The sequence below is a fragment of the Schistocerca serialis genome, chromosome 1, assembly GCF_023864345.2.
Source record: "Schistocerca serialis cubense isolate TAMUIC-IGC-003099 chromosome 1, iqSchSeri2.2, whole genome shotgun sequence".
NCBI classification, from domain to species: Eukaryota; Metazoa; Arthropoda; class Insecta; order Orthoptera; family Acrididae; genus Schistocerca; species Schistocerca serialis.
This window is the reverse complement of record NC_064638.1, coordinates 795572235-795590763: the sequence shown is the minus strand read 5'-3', so window position 1 is coordinate 795590763 and position 18529 is coordinate 795572235.

The following is an 18529-nucleotide window of genomic DNA, read 5'->3' as shown; positions in this document are numbered from 1 at the left end:
TTCACTCTTCTGAGGACATCTTCGTTTGTAGCCTTGTCTCGCCAGCTGATTTTTTCCATTCTCCGGTAGCACCACATTTCGAATGCCTCTAATCTTCTCTTTTCTTCTTTTCCACTAGTCCAAGTTTCACATCCGTAAAGGGCTGTACTCCACACATAGGTTTTCATGACTCTCTTTCTTACGTCTAAACTAACATTTCTACTCGTCAGTAAGTTTCTTTTTCCATTGAATGCTATTTTGGCAAGTTGTATTCTGTTTTTAATGTCACTTTTGCTCCTTCCATCTGCTGTTATTTTGCTACCTAAGTAGTTAAATTCTGTAACCTGCCCTAGTTTCTCTCCCTTTATTGTTATTCGTATGGGTTCATTGTAGTTCAGGGCGCCACTCACCATCACTTTAGTCTTTTTCTTATTTATTTTCATTCCATACTGTTCTTTTAAGGTGTTTTCCATTTCATTGAGTGCGGCTTCTAAATCTTCTTTCCTTTCTGTAATTATGGCGATATCATCTGCATATCGCAACATATCTATTTTCATTCCGTTAAGTTTTATTCCTACTTCAATATTCTCTCTTATTTTGTCTATTGCTTCTTGGATATATGCGTTGAAAATTACTGGAGATAGTGGGCATCCCTGTCTCACTCCTTTCCTTATTCTTGCTGTTTCTTCTTTGTTTTCCTTCTTAACTAAGGCTGTTTCATTTTGGTATATTTTAGAGATTATCCTTCTATCATTATATTTCAGACCAGCCTTCTTCAGAATTCTAAACATTTCTGGCCATACAACATTGTCAAATGCCTTTTCGAGGTCTACGAAGGCTATAAATACTTGTTTGTTTTTGGAAATTTGTTTCTCAATTATTAGTCTTAAAGATAAGATTGCTTCCCTCGTCCCTACACCGCTTCTAAAACCGAATTGGTCTTCACTTAGAGTGCTATTCAATTGGTTTTCAACTCTTTTCAAAATTATTCTTATTAGAATTTTTGATGCGTGTGAAAGAAGACTGAGTGTTCGATGGTTTTCACAGTCCATAGTAGATGCTTTCTTAGGTATGGGGAATATGATGCATTTCTGATAGTCTTCAGGAACTTCACCTGTTTTGTATATTTTCTGTATGAGTTGCAGTAATGTAGCTTTCATTTTGTCTCCTGATTTCTTAATTAGTTCAGAAGGTATATCATCAACACCTGCCGCTTTCTTATCTGGTAGTTCTTTTAGTGCTTTTTCAAATTCATCTTTCAGAATTGTGTCCCCTAGTTCTTCTTTCTCTACTTCTTCGCTTAATTCTATCATATTATCTGTTAGAGGGTCTCCTTGATATAGCTCTTCAATGTATTCTTGCCATCTCTTCAGCGTGTCATATCCAAATAGTACCTTGCCCTCTTTGTTCTTTATAGTTCCTGAAGATTTTACTTTCCGTTTAGCAAAGTTTTGTTTTATTGTTCTGTAGGCCAAGTCAGTTTTTCCTTTAACCATGTTTTCCTCCACCTCTTTACAAATGCTGTTGAGGTAATTTTCTTTTGCTTTCCTAGATTCTCTGTTTATTTGGTTTCTAAGCTTTCTATATTTGTTTTCGCTTTGCTCGTCAGAGGCGTTTTTGTATAGTCTTCTTTCTTCCATTAGACAAATTATTTCAGGTGTTATCCACTCTTTCCTGTTTACAGGTTTGGCTTTCCCAATAAATTCTTCTGCTGCTTTATGTATGCCTTCTTTGATTTGTTTCCACTCCTCGTTAGTACTCCCGGGAATAATGTTTGATGCCATCTCATCAGTTTTCCGTGCATAAGGGATCACTAGTTCTTCAGACTTTAGGTTATCTCTGTTCCATACTTTGTTCGTTTTTCTCTCTAATCGCTTGAGTTTGAGTAAGCATTTCATCATTACAAGGTTGTGATCACTATTAATATCCGCAGACGGGTAGCTTCTGCAATCCTTGATTTGGTTTTTAAAACGCGATTTTACTAATATATAGTCGATTTGGTGTCTTCTAGTATCTCCTGGGGCTTTCCACGTGTACCTTCTTCTTTTATGGTGGTTGAAAAGGGAGTTCGCTATGACCAACTTGTTTTTGGCACAAAATTCAATTAGCCGGCTTCCTCTTTCGTTTCTATCTCCTAGACCATATTTCCCTACAATTCCGTCAACTTTCTCTTCTCCAACACTAGCATTCCAATCTCCCATTATAATTAAGTTCTCTTCACCTTTAACATAATTTATAACTTTGTTGATGTCTTCATACACTGTTTCTATTACATCGTCTTCTTCTGCCGATGTCGGCATATAGACTTGTACTATTACCGTGTTCTTTGGTTTGGTTCCAATTTTGACTAGTATTATCCTAGAGTTAAATTGCACATATCCTGTGACTAGATTCCCGAGTTTTCCTTTTAGAATTATTCCAACTCCACCGATTCCAGTTGTTCCTTGGTTAGTACCTGTATGAATGATACGATAATTTCCTGATCTGAAGTCTCCTGGTTCAGGCCATCGCATCTCAGATATTCCTATTATGTCTGTTCCCATTCTGTCCATCTCTAGTTTGAGGTTCTCTAATTTCCCGCATTGGAGGAGTGTTCTTACATTCCATGTTGCTATTTTTAGTGTATTCTTCAACTTTGCCTGACCTTCCATTGTCCCCACCCGGAGATCCGATTGGGGGACTATTACTCCGGATTTATGTTTAACAGAAGATTCTGGCATGGTGCGCTACTGATTCTTGGGATATCTTGAGTGATCTTTAATGGAGTGGTTTCCCGTTGCCTTCTCCATCCTATGCCGTTGACTGTGAAGTTCTTCCGCCTTTAGGAGCAATTTCTCACTCCAAGGACAAGAGAGTGCCCTGCCTCTATCCGCTCATCCGCTCTCTTTGAGACCGTTGGCACTTGATAGGGGGCGTTTCCTTATCCCGGGAAACACTCGGTCGTCAGAGCCTCGTTAGCAATAACAGGGTGTACCGTGCAGCAATCCTTAGCTGCAACTCGGGTAGGTGAGGTTGACATTTGTACAGGAGAGGCTGTTAGAGTCGCTTCACTGTACCTTACACCCCATAGGTTATGTCAAAGTAAAATGTGTCAGATACCGATCGTCTATTTTGTATTTTAGTTATTTTCAATTTCCAGCTTCAGGTATGTTGCACCATGTTAGTTAGATACGTCACCACTTTATGAGTAAGATACATGTCACAAGCTTCTGAGTTCAGAGGAGTATAGAGAGATTCCAAAATGTCAGCTCTGCGTGAATACTGTCGTACAAGCTTGTTTCGCTTTTTTATTTGAAGCACTGTTTCCGTTGACGCTGCTTCTTCGAACTGACTGCTTCATTTAGTCCACTACGATAAAAGCAAATCTTTTGCCTACAGTCAGAATGCTGTTGTGTACAAAATTCCGGAACGATAAGCGACAAGTGGCTTTCAGGCCACGGGAAGCGTGACACATTCGTATGGAAGCAAATAGTCAAGCATTCAGACGCGAATGCCTGAGAAAGCCCCTCGCGCGTGCTGTGTCATTTTCTTAAGCTCCCTTCTCTGAATCGCGTCGACGTTATCGGCCTTTCTCGTTAGCGGTCTACACTGTCTCGATGCTGCCGACTCAGCGGGGGCTTAGCGACGTACGTATTTACAACGGTCACCAACTGCAGAGGCCAGCTGTACCGGAAGCACGATGCGCAGGCTGTTCTTCTGATTGGCTGCTAAAACTGAAAGAAACTCCAGTCGACTACTAGGAGACAATACTTGCCGCAGCGATTTAGTTCCCAAAGGATCACTGGGACCACAATGTTGTTTTCTACTTTCCATAAATTGAGGAGGGAAAGAACACCAAATTACAATTACGGGAAAATCTATGCCCCGAATGTGATGATAAAGTCTAGCATATTCAACACAGCACAAATACAACAAGAACTCAAGCTGCAAAATAGAAATAAACGACGGTAAATTAGGATTGAACGTCCAGTCGACGACGAGGTCATTGGAGACGGAATTGTTGCTTGGAGTGGCGAAGGAAGTGAAAGGAACTTTCGTGGACAGAGCTAATAACATCTGTGAGCCAATTTACTTGCAAGATGAATTAAGCCATTTGCGAACAGCTTTCAAGAGAAATGGGTACACTGACAAGGAAATAGATCGAGCACTCCACCCTAGAAGAAAAGTGTCCGAAAATACACGACAACAACAACCGTCGGCTGGAAAAGTTTTTCTTCCATTTATTCATAACATCACGGACCGTATTGGTAAAGTTTTGGCCAAGTTTCAAGTGGAGACAATCTTTCGACCTACCAAGAAAATTAGTGAAAGTTTAAGATCGGTGAAAGACGCACGACACCCTTTAGCTACCCCAGGTGTGTATAAAATTCCGTGTAGCTGTTGCATGGTTTATATTGGAACAACTAAAAGGAATGTTAATACCCGCCTAACGGAACCCAAAAGGAACTGTAGATTGGGACAGATTGAGAAATCAGCTGTAGCGGAACACGTTTTCAAACACGGTGATCACGGAATAAAATTTAGTGAGACAAACGTGATAGCTAGGACCACACATTACTATACTCGCATGTATAGAGAAGCTATAGAGATCTACAAGCACGGAAATAATTTTAATAGAAAAGAAGAAGGATTAAAACTAGACAAGATATGGCGTTCGACTTTGTACGAACGAAGTGACAATCGATTACCTGTAATCGAGAGAGATGGCACTAGCCAGAGATAGTTTTAAAGTCGAAAGCACGTGACGAGTGGTGGCGCCATCTAAGCGCTCTATATAAGTGGGAACACCAGCGCCTAGCAGCCAGTCGCCAACTCACCTCAGAAAATGTTGCCCGCAGCCGGCAACGAAACGTCAGGAAGGAGAAGAAGTTTTATATATGGACCACGGCAATTCAGGCCGGAAGTTTTAATTAATGAAGACGCCGGCTGTGAAAGCTTACATGCTATGAGAAGTGAAAGGAAATTGGCGGTGTCCTTTTCAGTGGAACAAACCCGCCATCTACATCAACCCATTTGGGTGGAAACTCCGGAAAACCTACATCTGGGTAGCTGGACCGGGATTTGAAGCGCCACCCTGCCTTCACCACTGTCCTCCCTCGCTTGGTAAATTGTAAATGCAGGCACAGATTTTCATGTTCTCATTTGGAACAGTTACTACCTGTGATGGTGCTTGTTCGCCAAACGTGCGTTGCATGATCGATCGTTGTCGCCTTGTAGGGTGAAATCATTTCAGCGCACTGACCAAAAAGTTTGTCTTCCCCAGGAGGCGACGTAAAAATACCGTGTAATCCCGCCTCTAGCCGTGATGAGGGCCTCAATCCGGCGACGAAGGGAGTCCACGAGGTTCCTTGATGTGTTGCATCCAGCCGAAATCACTCATTGATGTTAAGAACCTGCAGAGCTACCAAACTTTTGGGATTTTAATTGCTACCTTTCACCAACTGTTCCAAATATTCCCAGATCTTTTCTATAGGACTGCGATGGAATGACTTAGCGGGCCTTCGAGTTGTGAAACGGCGCCTTAGTGTTCGGCGAACCAGGAACGTATATGTCCAGCCCTGTGAATGTGGCTGTTGTGATACTGGAAGATGGGAGTGTCCACAGCCTACTCTTCATTAAAATGTAGAGCGACGGGTATCACTTGGTTGCGGAGAAAGTTGAAACTAACACCCTGGTTCATGTTCACAACCAGCTGAACGGCTGGGCCCAAGTCATAGTACAAAAAATACACTTCAACAGAATCACCTACAGTTTGAACAACAACCTCCACTAGTTGCAGGTTAAACGTTTCGATACACAGGAAAATAGTAAGGAAACAGGACAGAGAGATTTTTTTCTGTCCCTACACCAGGCATTGCTCAGGCACACGGAAGTATCAACACGAGCCAGTCATTAGGGGAAACCTTTCGACACGGTTAGTCAGTCGCCAAGAGTGCGACATCAACTCTTCTGTGAGTCAGCGCGAGCGAACTCAGCGGAAAAATGTAAGACAATTATAGTCCAGCTTGCCTCTGTTGCTCTCATAACATTATGTAAGAAGCACTAGGTAGGACACAACGGCAGGGGTTTGACGAAGCAGTTACGATACCGAAACAAACTGACTAAGCCAGTACAGCAAAACTGAAGATTACTAACGACCCATAGCAAGCTAGACCAATTCGATCACTACAAATGACGTTTTACAGCAGAGTCACTCCTCGACACAAATGAAGACTCCACCCTGCTAACCTAGAGGCAGTCGATTTGGAGGACCGATGGCGTTCATGCTGCTCACATTCGATTATCTAATAATCATATGTAACTTCTTGTGTGGGATTGTTCCAATATTGGTCATACTCTTGCTACCTGATGTGATGACCACCGGTCTATAGCCACAGATAACTCTGAGACAGCATCTGGTACTGAAACCACCGCTGATGAATAGTTCACAAGTCTACCAACTGTTCCAGTTCACAGCACCAGCTGCTCTGAAACTTCAACATCATTCGGATCAACATTCAACACATCACTGCACCTGACATCACAGTCCATCTGATGGAACAACACGGGCAGCAACCTGAGCTGACAGCTGACTGGAAGCACTATCTGAACCAATGGGCCAACAACCCTCCACGACTCCGACTCATAGGCGTGCTCTTGGGGCTGAGCAAGTGACATTCGACAGCCCTGACTCTGCCTTTGGATTCAGCACATTCAACTCCAACTTACGAAACCACCAGCTGCCATGGAAGACATGGTGACAAGATGTATTTTGAGGAATAAAAGAAGTAATATTTAATCTTGTTTTATTGAGACTGACGACACTACACAGGTTCCTCAGCCTCCATCCTGACGAAATAGTAGGGGTTTCCATCTCGGGAGTGGGAGACCATTACAGTTTCAATGGGCCAGCGGTGCACTCGATGCCTTGCATTATCTGAAGACGTAAACTCACGACTCGTCGAAACACACTACACTCCTCTAGTCAGCCACTGACCAGTTTTTCTCCTATCTGTCCCCATGAAAACGTGCAGCTTCATGAGCCGCTGTGTGAAATGGTATTTTTCGAGGTATCCATCTCCAGATGTCCACTGCATACAGTTCACTTCGCAATGTTCACTGGGAAACTGGCTGAAATGAATGTGCCATTTCTTGCTGAAACTTTGGATAGTCCGCACTGACATACCAACAAATCAGACAACTTCATTCACAGTGTGGCCAAGGACAGGTCCAAACACAAATAGTTCCTTTTTGTCATTCTGTCACGCATCCACGTCGATCGACATTACGGTACCGATTCCATACAGCCGATTGGCACGTACACACCACTTCACTGCCATGCCTTGCGACAGCAGGGGAACGTCAAATGGCAGCTAGGTACCAGTCCAACACCATCTACCGCGCTTCAGAGAGACCAGTCTGCTCTTTCTACGGGCGTGACTAATATTCTGTCCTGAGAGCTTATAAGGAAGCACAAGAGCACCAAGAAAGACGTATCTATAAACTCATAGATCCATGTGGGGAGGCTTAGCGGTATTTGCGTCCAACTAGAGATATACCAGCCGTCGCTCAGATACTACTTCAAGGGAAGAAATTCCTTTCACAGATTTCTAGTGGGTGACAAAGGGCTACAGTCTCCTAGTAAACCAGAATATGTAGACTGGCGCTTTTCATGTTAAACCAGGACAGTAAAGAGAACTCTCCACTGACTTACAATTCCGTCCACACTTCAGACAGTTCCTTTTGTTTGTCAAGAAAAGTGGGTGGTATACTAATACATCTGGCTGATCGGGTCACATACGAACCCTCTCCACATAGCCATTTATGCACAGTACTTATTCACCTTGTATGCATGCCAAAAGATGAAATCAGAATTACTGAAGCCAATTTTCTTATCGGTTTTACATGAAATCGTAGTCTCGTTTGATAGAGATGTCAGCCGGCCGGTGTGGCGGAGCGGTTCTAGGCGCTTCAGTCTGGAACCGCGCGACCGCTACGGTCGCAGGTTCGAATCCTGCCTCGGGCATGGATGTGTGTGATGTCCTTAGGTTAGTTAGGTTTCAGTAGTTCTAGGGGACTGATGACCTCAGATGTTAAGTCTCATAGTGCTCAGAGCCATTTTTGATAGAGATGTCAGTGCAAGTGCTAGTCTTCTGCATCATACTCACGCGCATGTGCATTCGAACTGTGCGCACCAACTTCATTCAACTTTATATCCAAAACTGCTAGAAGTAGGGCATGAATTTTTTATTTCGAAATCGTCCCTACAACTGCCTCCCAAAATATTTACATTTCCATCTGAAACGCCCAGTTCGCGGTACTAAAAACAGAAGACTGATAAAGTAACTTCGTACCTAAACTGAAGCACAAAGCAAGCGAAATGTCGTTTTAAAACTTGCTGTAATACGCCTTATAACATATTTTCGTATAATGGTATTGGTTGCTGAATTTAAACGTGATAGAACACGAGATACTTTAAAATGTGAGGGCACTGGTAATAAATAATTCCTTTCTTTGGCGAAAGAGTAGCTAAGATTAAATGCAAAATGTAAAGATGCAAAGGACTATTAACGAAGTAAATTAAAACTGAAATATTAATTAATGCTTAATATTAATCTCTGATTCGGATCTCAATGTAGACAAAAAATATAAACAATATTACGTTACTGTGAACTCCTTTCGTATTCCCACTCCATAACTGGGTTCAACTAATTCATAGTCCACCAAAATGTAATGGCAGATCCCCTAATAGATTTAATGTACGTACACTGACGAAACGTCCGCCCCTGGTAGCTGAGTGGTCAGCGCGACGTACTGTCAATCCTAAGAGCCCGGGTTCGATTCCCGGATGAGTCGGAGATTTTTTCCGCTGAGGGACTGGGTGTTGTGTTGTCCTAATCATCATCATCCCCCTCGACGCGCAAGTCGCCGAAGTGGCGTCAAATCGAAAGACTTGCACCAGGCGAGAGGTCTACCCGACAGGAGGCCCTCGTCACACACTATTATTATTACTATTATTACTGACGAAAAAAATCGCAACATCGAACAAAAATTAATGAACAGTAATAAAATTTCTGGAATACGTTTGTCTAGGTAACATATTTAAGTGAGTAACATTGCAAGATCACAAGTTAATGTAAGCGCGAGATAAGCCATTCTAAATGTCAAATTCTGGTACATTGAGAACCTGTGTAACCGCCAGAATGTTGAATGCAAGAATTCAAACGTGCATGCATTGAGATGCGCAGGTGCCGCATGTCAGCTTGTGGAATGAAGTTTCATGCCGGTGCACTCGGTCAATCAATACAGGTGCGGTTAACGCTGTTTCAGCGTGATGCTGGAGTTACCGTCCGATGGGTCCGATATGTGCTCGATTGAAGTCAGATCTGGTGATCTGGCAGGCCAACCGACATGTCGACACTCTGCAGAGCATGTTGGGTTACAACAGCGGTATGAGAGCGAGCATTATCCAGTTGGAAAACACTCCCTGGATTGTTGTTTATGAATGGCAGAACAACAGGTCGAATCACCAGATTGACGTACAAATTTGAAGTCAGGGGGCGTGGGATAACCACTACAGTGATCCTGCTGTCATACAAAATCACGTCCCAGACCGTAACTCCAGGTGTAGTTCCGGTGTGTATAGGCCGCAGACAGGATGGTTGGAGGCCCTCAACTGAACTCCTTCTGAACAACACACCGCCATCACTGGCACTGAGGCAGAACAGACTTCTTCAGAAAACACAACAGACCTCCACCTGACCTCCAATGAGCTATCGCTTGACGCCACTGAAGTCGCAAATGGCGGTGGTTTGGGATCAGTGGAAATCATGCTACAGGGCGTCTGGCTCGGAGCTGCCCTTGAAGTAGCCGGTTTGTAGCAGTTCGTTGTGTCACGGTGGTGACAGCTGCTATTCAGATAGCTGCTGCAGATGCAGTATAATCCACCAGAGCCATACGCCAAGCATGATGGTCTTCCCTCTAGATAGTGCCACGTGGCCGTCCAGAATCCGGTCTTCTTATGACCGTACATTCCCGTGACCTCCATTGCCAGCAATCCTGTACAATGGCTACATTCCTGCCAAGTCTTTCGGCAATATCGTAGAAGAAACATCCAACTTCTCGTAGCCTTGTTATACGACATAGTTCAAACTCAGTGGGGTGTTGATGATGGCGTTTTTGTCGCCTTAAAGGCATTCGTGACCAACATCAACTCACCACGTCCAGTCTCAAAGGTAACTAAGCCTTACGACCGTTACGGCATGCATAAAGCAAACCTAATTTGCATCCTCATAGTGGCGTTACTGGCGCCACTCTTATGCGACATACGTCCTCTTCAGACGTAGGAACACGCCTACCAACTTTCGTTTATGTCGCACAGTTGATTCTTGGTGTTGCGATTTTTTCTTCCATCAGTGTATCAGTGACAGGGTTGATCTCAAAAATAACTCTGAAGTCGAATGTAAATTAACTTCACAAGATTATTTATTAAATTATTTGAAGACACAACACAATATACTGACAGTATGCCTCGGTTATATGTACATCGGTCAGCGCCCGTACCAGTCCAAGTAAAAGACAATAGTGGGAGTGAATAGTGGCAAATAATTCAATTCCTTTTATAACATGCTCCAAATCCGGAGAAATCAGACGATGGACAGCGATTTTAAAACTCGTGCGCATTATTTTTGCCTACTATCAATATGAGGGATTCCTCCTTACCAAGTTACAGAATTTTGTATTTACGTAATACTTAAGCCTTCATTAACTCGCCTGATTAACCTTGTACGTTATTCGCGACTAGTATACGTTACATTTTCGTATTCAGTTAGGCAACCTTGTTTTTTTTTTTTCAGGAAACCGCAAAGGTAGAGAGGTAGGTAAATCCCAAAAATGCGAAGGAATGGTGATGGCACCGTTAATCCATTATTCTGTAGATAACCATCTGAAAAGTGAATAAAGAGCGAAGGTAATCGATGATCGCAAGCGATAACAAAGGCGGCTGGGCTGTGTGGCTGTCAGGGCAAAGTCGATACTGGCCTAGAGGCGCTCACAGCCAATCCCGTAATGACGAGAAGGAGGGAGGGACTGGAGAATAGCAGATTAAGGCAACTAACTGCGCCACGCGGACAACTCAACTAATTGGAGAGCTAGTGCACTGAGCTGTTTAATTAACTTCCAGTAGCAATTCAGTACAAGAAAGAGTTAATGAGATAAGTGAGAAGTAGTTTTCAGTGAAGGTTAATCTTGGTATGGTAATTTTCGCTTAATGTAAGTATACAACAGAAGACAGCAATGCAGCTCCTCTGCTGAAAACTATGAAAATTTAAAGAAGTTTTTCAGTGCAGTATACAGGGTGAGTCACCTAACATTACCGCTGGATGTATTTCGTGAACCACATCAAATACTGACGAATCGATTCCACAGACCGAACGTGGGGAGAGGGGCTAGTGTAATTGGTTAATACAAACCATAAAAAAATGCACGGAAGTAGGTTTTTTTAACACAAACCTACGTTTTTTTAAATGGAACCCCGTTAGTTTTGTTAGCACATCTGAACATATAAACAAATACGTAATCAGTGCCGTTTGTTGCATTGTAAAATGTTAATTACATCCGGAGATATTGTAACCTAAAGTTGACGCTTGAGTACCACTGCTCCGCTCTTCGATCGTGTGTATCGGAGAGCACCGAATTACGTAGGGATCCAAAGGGAACGGTAATGGACCTTAGGTACAGAAGAGACTGGAACAGCACATTACGTCCACATGCTAACACCTTTTTATTCGTCTTTTTCACTGACGCACATGTACATTACCATGAGGGGTGAGGTACACGTACACACGTGGTTTCCGTTTTCAATTACGGAGTGGAATAGAGTGTGTCCCGACATGTCAGGCCTATAGATGTTCAATGTGGTGGCCATCATTTGCTGCACACTATTGCAATCTATGGCGTAATGAATGTCGTACACGCCGCAGTACATCTGGTGTAATGTCGCCGCAGGCTGCCACAATACGTTGTTTCATATCCTCTGCGGTTGTAGGCACATCACGGTACACATTCTCCTTTAACGTACCCCACAGAAAGAAGTCCAGAGGTGTAAGATCAGGAGAACGGGCTGGCCAATTTATGCGTCCTCCACGTCCTATGAAACGCCCGTCGAACATCCTGTCAAGGGTCAGCCTAGTGTCAATTGCGGAATGTGCAGGTGTACCATCATGCTGATACCACATACGTCGACGCGTTTCCAGTGGGAAATTTTCGAGCAACGTTGGCAGATCATACTGTAGAAACGCGATGTATGTTGCAGCTGTTTGGGCCCCTGCAATGAAGTTAGGACCAATGAGGTGGTTGCCAATGATTCCGCACCATGCATTTACAGTCCACGGTCGCTGTCGCTCTACCTGTCTGAGCCAACGAGGATTGTCCACGGACCAGTAATGCATGTTCCGTAGATTCACTGCCCCGTGGTTTGTGAAACCCGCTTCATCGGTAAACAGGTAGAACTGCAACGCATTCTCTGTTAATGCCCATTGACAGAATTGCACTCGATGATTAAAGTCATCACCATGTAATTGCTGATGTAGCAACACATAAAACGGGTGAAAGCGGTGACGATGCAGTCTGCGCATGACACTACTTTGACTCAGTCCACTGGCTCTCGCAATGTCCCGTGTACTCATGTGTGGGTTCATGGCAACAGCAGCTAACACACCAACTGCACCCGCTTCTCCTGTGACGGGCCTGTTACGGACCCGTTTGCGTGCTACGACCATACCTGTTGCATACAGTTGGCGGTAGATGTTTTGCAATGTGCGGCACGTTGGATGCTCTCTGTCCGGGTACCGTTCTGCATACACCCTGCAGGCTTCAGCTGCATTTCGTCGACACTCGCCATAGATGAGTATCATCTCCGCCTTTTCAGAGTTCGAATACACCATGGTCACAGTTCCTACAACACTACACTATCACAGACGTCTGGTAACACGGTGTACTACAGTTGGTCTGCGTGCGGAGACGAATGCAGAATAACAATAGCAGCAAGCGCTACATGTGGACACTGCGACAGCTAGACCAAACCACAACAGTGCACTACAGCCACACTCGTAAACACAGTCGTCATCGTAAACATGTCCCTGAAGATGCCGCTCGCCGACCGTGGCCCGTGTTCGTTACAACACGCAACTGAACGTCGGAGGTTTCAAGCGTCAACTTTAGGTTACAATATCTCCGGATGTAATTAACATTTTACAATGCAACAAACGGCACTGATTACGTATTTGTTTATATGTTCAGATGTGCTAACAAAACTAACGTGGTTCCTTTTTAAAAAACGTAGGTTTGTGTTAAAAAACATACTTCCGTGCATTTTTGTATGGTTTCTATTAAACAATTACACTAGCCCCTCTCCTCACGTTCGGTCTGTGGAATCGATTCGTCAGTATTTGATGTGGTTTACGAAATATATCCAGCGGTAACGATAGGTGACTCACCCTGTATATGTTAGTGAATGGTTTTTATGTATGTACAGTTATAATGTGCAGTTCCACTTACGAACGTAACTTAAGGCGACGTCAACATCCACCAAAAAGCATTGCATCATGTCGATCTTGTACTCAGTAAACTGGGTCAGAACAACGCATGGCACACTAGTGCAAAACCATTTACTGTGTCCCTAACAGTCCATGTGAGCAGCGGTTTTGTGTGTGTGTGTGTGTGTGTGTGTGTGTGTACGCGCGCGCGCATGCGTGCAAAGGTGCTTTCTACACAGTATCCTCTTTGCATAAATCAGGATGGAGGAGTGAATATATTTGGATGCCGCTATACGTGGCCGAACCATTGCTTGAATAGACACCGTTCACAGTGTGTGGGGTGGACTGGAAGCCGAATACCACCATAGCATTGTTTCATTCTTAGGAAGAAAAGTCCTTTAGGGAGTAATCATTCAACAATGGCACAAGCAACACTGAACATGCACTGTAACCTAGTGGTATGATTCTTATTTGGCTATAAATCTTTAAAGGCGTCCAACGAGCACAGCACCAGACTAATAACCGCACTACAGCGTCTAGAGCATACATAACCTATCAGAGAGTACCGTCGACTAGTAGCGGTTGCTAAGCTAAATGTGCTTTGCAGCCTACTAGGAGCGTTATCCTCTAACAAAGTTACTGAATGGCTTGCCGACGAGGTAGTTCGTCCACCACGAGAAACAGAGCCACAAATCGCTGTTCAACCTGCAGAATGACTGATGTCGACTGTTCACGTGTCACGTCCCTCAGACGTGTAGCAACCCGGCCAAAACTATGGAAAGGGGCAAGTACTGATGCCATTGTTGCAGCAACAGTGCTCTCGTCTTGGGTGCAATCATGTACGCCATTGCGCGGTTTCCTACGACTGCTACGACGACTGAGGTAAGGCATCCTGCAACGACGTGTGCATCTTTTTCATTACGCATAAGAAACGATCACCAGTATGGATACTGCGATCTGTTGGTGCAACGTCCGACCGAAAGAAGGACAACCAAATGACCGCTCATCAACGCGATTTCGGCGACATACTGCCAACCCATACTGCCAACCGGCTTATTGAAACATAGCATCCAGGAATGGGTGGACCACATCGTCACTATAGTCCACTACGTTGCTGATGCATCCGAGCCAAAGGTTTCAGGACTCCCAGCGGAGTGAGATTTACTGCTCTGCAAAAGTGGTAGTAGGGTGGAAGGTTCAAAAGCACGTCAGTTGTTGAGTACGCCGCTGTCTCTGGGATCGCTTGATCAAAATGTCCCCATATAATAAGAGAGAGCGAGAAAATATTTTAGCAAGAAGTCTACTAAGTCATCTGTTGTGTGGAAAACCATTAGCATTTCTGGCAGGGAGGTAATATTGCCCTCCACATTATTTCTGTAATGAGACTCTCTACACAAACAACAGGACACTTCCAGACCTTGTCGAATCACTATTACCACCAGCAAAGATCCAGCCTTCCGTCGCCGATGATTAATCGCTGAGAGGAGCAGCTGACATCTTAATCCCACAAATCATGACATCCTCAACAGCCCAACTCAGTGGGCGAGCTGGAATAGGCATTGTGCGAGTATGTAACACTTAAAACGTCACACCGAGGCCCCGCTGAACCCGCTACAGTAGGCTGCTTTAGCTCGCTAAAAATGCTGAGGAAAGCCTCCTGGATATTCTTTACTTCATATACATAACAGGACAGTTCCCCACTCGTCCAAAGAAACTATCGTAATTTCTTTCTTTAAACCTGAGAAAGTCCACGCAGATCCATAGTCACGTTCAATATGGGTTCAAGAGAGGACATTCCACCATTGATAACCTGGCCCTCGTTAAGGCGATTACACAATAGGCTTTCACGTGCACGAATCACCTGACAGGTATTTTCTTCATCTCTGAAGAGGCCTATCATACAAATTAGGGGTATAACATCTCCGCACAGTTCCACATGTGTAGTTTCCGAGGTCATCTTCCAACCTGCGAATGGTTCTTCCTGTCCCCTCGCTATTTTAAGTATAGAACTAGCGGTGTCTACACAGAGCGTCTTATGTAAGAGAATGGTGTCCCGCCATAAAGTTTTCTAGATGTTGCTCCTTTCTTATCAGCTATAAATTTTATAGTATCTATGGTAAAGGGCTCCATTCAGTGTTCTTATTCGTGAGTGACTTTTCAATTTTCTGCTCCACTGCCAGTCTCCCAGCAGCTACACGTCAGAATTGGGCAGAATATAATGCCTTTAAAACGTCTGCTGAGAGATCTGTGTTGTTCTAGTTAACGGTTCTGTTTTTTTTTTTTGTTTTTTTTTCCCCTCCAGCACTTCGACTAAGGGACACTGTTTTAAATTTTTAACAGTTGGTGTAGTCTTTGGATCGCATATTTGATAAACTAACCTAGTTGGTACACTTGACAACAACACGGGCGACAAATCTTCCTTCCTTGACAAGGATACAAAATTTTCCTGCATTCCAGACGCCTTCACGCAGTACTGTTACTTGCCTGTCCATGCAGCAACGGCTTGTGAGCAGCGGGGCCATTCGTGATACGTGTTTGAGAGCTGTGTTTTTGAAAGTGGTGCGTCAAAAATTCATGTATTTCGCCAGTGTTGGTGCACTTCTAAGAAGACCTTGAGATTTTCTAGATTTAATAATATGTATTCTGTTTGGTACCACAGTACACAGATGTCCAAGGGAACGAACAGGCGTGTATTGTAGCCAAGGACAACTGTCAGAGAAAATCAGCCAAAAAAGTGTTGCTCCCTGCGAACCATTGCGCAGCTATTCAAATTCAGTAAAGTAGTTTCTTGAATGGGTGTAGGTAACAATATACTCAGCAATCATCATTTCAAAGTACACCAGGGAGAAAGGAAAAATTTATAAGTTCTCAACAATGGTTTGGCGCAATAATCTACCTCGGCACCAACTTAGTTCAATCTTTATGTAAAGGTTGTTCTAGAGCTGTCATCTCGGAAGTTTCAATAAGCAGAGGATCTTGCAATTTTGCACCAGTTGTAGCTGACTGTGTGTGGGATGCACATAAGGGTTTCTTGCATAAGGCGACTCTCTATCCAGTCCAGGTAACGATAGCTGTAGGACACCCCGAAGTATCAGTGAAAGATCGACAGAAATTCTCCCCCCCCCCCCCTCCCCCGTAAGTGAGAGTATTAAAATCATAATGGTGAACTGCCGAAGCATTCGCAACAAAGTGCCACAGTTCTAAGCGCTTATGACAAGCAGTGAAGCTCACATAATATTAGGCACAGAAAGCTGGTTGAAACCTGAAATTAATAGCAGTGAAATTTTTGGGGAAAATTTAAGGGTAAATCGAAAGGATAGGCAAATGGGAAATTGAAGTGGTGTGTTTGTCACAGTAGGCAAGAAACTCAGATCCACCGAAACAGAAATTTAAGCTGCATTTGAGATTGTTTGGGCAAGACTCAGTATCAGGGGTGGGCATAAAATGAAAATTGGATACTTCTATCGCCCATCTTACTCATCTCCTGATGGACTTATATAACCAAAAAAAAAAAAAAAAAACTTTAGAGAAAACCTCAGTTCACTTGTACGTAAGTTACCCAGTCATACTGTAATCATCGGTGGAGACTTTAATCATCCGACAGTTAACTGGGAAAATTGCAGTTTTGTTACTAGTGGGCGGGATAAGACGTCCTGTGGAATTTTACTAAATGCCTGCTCTGAAAACTACCTAGAACAGATAGGATTCCCACTCATAATGGAAATACGAGGGTTGTTCGAAAAGCAAGGAACGATCGGTCGCGAAATGGAAACAACAGTGAAAATCAAAACTGTTTTCTTTGCACAATTAGCTACACCTTCCAGGTACTTCTCTACGTAGTCGCCACTCCGACTTAGACATTTGTCGGAGCGTTATACCAAATTTCCAACACCATTGTCCTAGAAGGCCTGTGCCTTCCGATAATTCTCTATACTGATCTACAGCGCCTAGCCTGTGCCCAAATGTTGTCTTCATATCCAGCATTTCATGTGAACAGAGACGATACTCAGGATAAGCCAATAAGGGCTGTGTTGTGGGTGATCGAACACTTCTCATCAAAAAGGCTGCAGGAGCGTCTTCACTGCCCCTGCAGAGTGTGGCTGAGAATTGCCATGAAGAAGGAATGCATGGCAGTTGTGTTAGGTGGGCTGCATTCATTAAGGCGAAGCCTCTCAGCGGGCCCTCCTACTTGGCGGGAGGAATTGTTGTTCTAGGCACCTTTACTCGCTCACAGTGCGCTCACAACTGAAAAGAGCGTCCTGATGCGATCGATGGGCATACTAGAGACACTGCCCAAAACGTCCGTGAAAAGCCTCGTCGGATTTTCACAGTGGTTTCCATTTCGCGACCGATCGTTCCTCACTTTCCAAATAGCCCTTGTATATTTGATCGATCGGCAACAAATAGACCTGACCTCTTTGAGGATGTCCACATTGGACCTTATATCAGTGAACATGACACGGTTGTGGCAACAATGATTACCAAAGTACAAGGGGCAACTAACACAAACAGAAAGATTTACATGTTTAGTAAACTAGATAAAAAAATCAGTACTGTCATATCTCAATGAGCAACCTGAAATTTTCATCACAGATCAGGACCATGCAGGGGAATTCTGGCTCAAGTTCAAAAGAATAGTTGACCATGCACTGGGTAGATGTGCACCTAACACAACAGCTCCTTGTGGGAGCGAACCTCCGTAGTATACAGTCACTGTAAAGAAACCTCTCTAGAAACAGAGAGTACTGCATAATAGGTGTAAAACAAAGCGTAGGGCTATAGATAGAGAAATGCTGTACGAAACGCGCTTGGCTGTCAAGAGAGGAATGTATGAAACTTTCGTGACTACCATAGCTGGATATTGTCAAATGACATTTTGAAATTGAAATTGAGATTGCAAAGCAAAAGCTGAAATGCTTAACTCCGTTTTCAGTTTTCATTTAAGGAAAACCCAGGAGAACTGCCCCAGTGTAATCGTCGTACCACTGAAAAGATGAATGAAATAAATATTAATATCTGGTGTTGAAAAACAGCTG